The sequence below is a fragment of the Bombus bifarius genome, unplaced genomic scaffold (genome assembly GCF_011952205.1).
Source record: "Bombus bifarius isolate JDL3187 unplaced genomic scaffold, Bbif_JDL3187 scf7180000009181_frag, whole genome shotgun sequence".
In the NCBI taxonomy this organism is placed as follows: domain Eukaryota; kingdom Metazoa; phylum Arthropoda; class Insecta; order Hymenoptera; family Apidae; genus Bombus; species Bombus bifarius.
Genome location: NW_022884954.1, coordinates 1 through 5,087, shown reverse-complemented (window position 1 = coordinate 5,087; position 5,087 = coordinate 1).

Below are 5,087 nucleotides of genomic sequence, written 5' to 3'. Positions count from 1 at the left end.
ATGTTAGAAAATTTATCGATGCTGCTTTAGTAAGTTATTAATTAATAGAACAATAAATGTATTTATTATCAGTGAAACTGATCTCAGTGCATTGTGACTTCTTTATAATATTTATGAATATGAGTACCATTAATGAGTGATGAAGGAAGAATTTCTTTTATAGAATAAAAGAGATTTGATCTTGGAAGGATTAAAAGAAAGATGAGGTATATCTATTAATTATTAATTTATTAATTATTAATTTTTAAATATCAATCTATATGGTTGTTACATTTATTTTGATTCTATATATTAGAGTTGGTTTTTATATCAGTGTTAGTATTAGAAAGACAAATGGTTTATTTTTTGCTTATTGCGCTATTTGCATATTGCATATTCAGAAGGTAAACGTTTTCGTCAGAAGCAAAAATGTGTGTCGATGTATGTTTATGTTGGATGCCATAAAATGCGATAGGACAAGAGAGTGAATAGAGCTTCTTATACAATACAATAGAGAATATACAATAGAGAAGGATCGCCAAGCTGGACCCTTAAAGGCAATTACAGCTCTCCCGGCAGGTAATCTATTGTGTGTAGGACAATATTTAAGGGGGGGCTAAGGTTAATTAGTACACAAATAAGGCATGTTTTTGTGAATTATCTATGATGAAACTGTTAAAATCTCTTTATTAAAACCAATAGTACATTAAAGTATGGCATTCGAAGAATATTGTATAAAATTTTCACGGAGAAATATTAAAAAATACGGCAATGACAGCAATTATTCGGACGTGTCTCGGAAAAAAGTATAATTGCCGTGCCCCTCATAACTTGGTGCTGGATCATCTGAAATCAAAAAGTTAAAGTTCATTCGTTAGGTAACAGTTTGCCCCAGGTAACGCTGCGAGGGTTTTTCGAAATTTCAATTTTTCACTTTTTTGGAACACTTTGAAGGGAAAAACGCGATTTTGTGCGAAAATTTGCGGCTAATTTGTTATTGTAAAATACAAATAATTAACAAATTTGAAAACCTCTCCAACGTTATCTCGTAAATTATGTACAGAAATAGTGTTCAAAATTTCGAAAGGATCGGTGCAGTAGTTATAAAGTTATGAGGGGCGCCGACTTTGAAAACGTGAGTTGTGGGGAAAACGCTTTAAAGTTCTGAACACTAAAAAATCTGGTATAAAACGTTCATAAGCGAATTTTATCGGCTTACCTCACACTGAATCATCAATGCCAGGTCCATAAAGGATGTTGCTATCATCCATGATAGCTCTTCGGCTGTTGCTGCTTTTTCTTCTTTTATAGCAGATTAAAAAAATCGATTCGCTACTTCTCTTACAGTCGTGCACATTTCTTTCACGTAATCATTGTACGTCGGTTTTGATAAAAACTTACTAGACAAATCCATCAAGCCGCAGAACTTTTCACAGCCAACTAATCCAAGGCCTAATATCCTCATCACGAAAACAAACCGATAATTAACATCGAAAGTACCAGAGTTTATTCTTGCACTAGACGGAACATTTGTAATCTGTTTACAGCATTCGCACGACACTTTGATGTTAAATCCAAGGCCTTCTTTCTTAGTCGAATGAAAATTTACTTTTCCATCACATTTCACACACTTCACTAGCGTAGCAATTGTTGAAAAGACTAATAAAAAATCAATTATCCTATAATGTTCTTCAAGATCCTTCGTAACTTGATCTTCAACGGTCACTTTTATTTTTTTAGCTGACGCGCTACTTGTTGAAATGCCTTCGTTTTTACGTTTATGCGGAGGTACAATTTTTCTAGGTCGATATAATCTCGAACCAGTTGTTTGTCTATCAGATCTTCTAATTTTTTTTAGGCATTTTAGTAATAATTTAACACAAAACTTAATGAAAATGGAATATTTACTCCGGCACTAAATTTAATACTCTACACTGACAAAATATACAGTACAGGTATAAGGAGGTTTGTACTTAAGTCGTTAAATACTATAAGTAGATCTGGGGGGTAAGATTAGGTATTATATAGAGAGAAGAACGTCTGCCGGGTAGGTAATAAAATCCGATATGTATACAAATACTCGTAACTTCGTCAATTTTGCTCCAATCGATTTGAAATTTTGACACAATATTCATGCATTATGCATTCAATTAAAAAAATAAAAAAAAATGCAAAAAAAATTTTAAACCTTACCTCCCCCCATAATTAAAAGCTTTTTCTTGAAGTTCATCTATTTTATTTTTATCTTAAATATATGTGAAAATTAAGTTTTTGCAAAAATAAAAATGGAATAATGATAATCAACATGGAGGAAATAGAAGGCTGTAATAAGATCATAGGATGTATACTGCTGATTATTATAGGTACTAGAACACCTAGTTATATTTATTCAAAACTCTAGCAAATTTTACTTCATTTACTATTTTACAGATTTAACATTGTTATGGAAGTAACAGATTTAGAATATAATAATTGGGAAATAAAAATAACGAAAAATATTCTATCCATGCTAAACATTAATAGATATTCGAATACGCAATTTGAAATGATATATTCTATAAGATACAAAAGTTAATACACATATTCCAACGTACAAATTCATTTACATTCTATTCGAATTCTATGTTATATGCCTCAAATACAGCATAGAATCAAAAATTATGTTAGATTTCTTTAAAAAATTTTCTAATAAAAAATTTATTGAAATTGAAGAAATTTGTCTTTTTAAATATAAGCATAAATCAACAAACAAATATATTTCTTCATACTTTTAATATAATTTTCACCATTCATTTCTTTAAAGAAGAAATTTTTGTTTTTGCCAATTGTGTTTTGATATTGATAAATATTATGTATATTTTATTCGTTTCTTTGGTTATTCATTTTTTGGGTTAGATGCCAAATACTCATTTAATTGCTTGTAAATAAAACACGTTTATGTTAATTATTTACGTTGAATTTATTTGAAAAGTTCTTCCTTCTTTTTTTCGTCAGATAATTTGAATCTTTATAGAGAGAAGTGCATTGTACATTCTTCATTACAAAAAAATTGCAATTTTTTATTTGACTTCGGGGTGTGTGTAAGAAATTTGTATAAACATTTTTTATGTGTGCTTTATTTATTAATTATTTATGGAGGCAAAGGATTTAGAGGAAACATCAATCCTCTCTACTCGAAAATTCCGTGAGACGGTTTTCGATATGCTGTTGTGGATTTTAATGACTAGGCAGATATAATGTTTAATCTACGATTTTTCTTACAAAAAACGTCACGCAGAATGATTTATATCTTCAAATGTCATAATCTTTTCTACAACTTGTACGAGGTAAGCTACTGTCCATGTATCATTCAATTTGAAAATCCCTGTACACCCCGCTGCTTAGGTTAACCAACTTTCGCTCGTGTAAGGAGGTTTTCTTGCGCACAAGGATATTTCAGCTAATTTTTAATCATCAATAACTAAAAAACAAAGCCAAAAACGCAATCTTTTAATTCCTGAGTTTGGTCTTATTTCAGCTTCAGAAATCAAGCCCTAAATTTTCTGACACTTGTAGCCGAATACCATGTATATGTCGGAGATGAAAGGACAATCGGGACCTTTCTTTAGAATGTTCGGAAAAACCCAATACTCCAATCCAGATGATTACGACAACGACACTTAAGCAATAAACGAAGGAATAGTTATGCGGGCACTTAAGGTTTATGACGATGGGTTTGGGCTCGAGGTGAGATAATGAGTCACCGAACGTACCCACGGTGACGGGAGGGACGTGTAATAACGGAAGTAGGAAATAGTTGTGCAGTTCTCCTCAAAAACAGACATTGACCCAAGGAGTAGGAAAAGGACTATATAAGGGCAGTTTCATTTGGATTACGGGTTAGTTAATTAGTTAGTTAGTTAGTCGGGGGGGGGGGGGCGAATTGCAGATTGAGTTATCGAGAGAGTTATCCGAATCGTGTATTACGTTGACACTCGTCATCTCGTGGACCGTGGATTCGTTATCGAACCTGAATTCGTTGTCATCAACATCTCGACCATCCTATCGCCGCTATTACTTATAGCCTCTTGTAGTACCCACATTTGTACCAATAAACATCGGCTATATCCGCGATGGTAAATTTGAGTGAAGGTTCATCGAACGCCCGAAAATCCAACCTTAAACTTAAAAAAATTCTATTGGCTCACGGGTCGACGCTCCAAACTAAACATACAGAATAAAATTACCCTCTACAAGACCGTAATAAAACCTGTCTGGACCTACGGAATCCAACTAAGGGGGACAGCAAGTAACTCCAACATTAAAATACTCCAACGCTTCCAATCTAAAACGCTAAGATTCTTAATAGACGCACCTTGGTATGTTACCAACGAAACAATACATCGCGACCTCAAGATACCCACAGTCAAAGAGGAAATAGCAAAATATAGCGACAAATATGGCAAAAGAAACCCCCTAATCACTGGACTACTTGATACGACGGACCAGATTCGCAGGCTGAAGAGGCACAACCCGCTAGACCTAAACGCAAGATTCAATTAGTTATCTAAATTAAGTAATATTCACTTATTTATAACACTTACTTATAAATTATACTTATCTATAATAAGTATTAACTTATTATAAATAATTAGCCATGTCACTGCGCCACGCCAGAAAAATTACTGAAAATTCTCAACGCGAGAATTGATTGTAATTTTAACAAATAAATAAATAAAAAAAAAAAACCTCCTTGTAAGTATGGATTCTCAACATACTGCGATGAAAACGCACCATGCATCTTGACCTATGGCTATTAATCGATTTCCGTTTTTTGTTTCATTCAATAAATATATTTTGTGGAGAGCTTGTGTGCGTAGTTGTATCGCACAAAAACTGTGTAAGACAAAGATCATATTATTAAGTATAGTGTTATTTATACCCAAAACATTCGCGATTTATTTAGAAATAATTATATTAACATCAGTAATAATTTTTTAATTGCTTTTTTAAATATGTGTATACATAATAGTTATGTCCTCTTGCAATATTGTTTACATTTTCCTATGATTAGAATTAAAGATATTAATTATTCAAATATATTAATTAATTTCAATTGTTATTTGTAA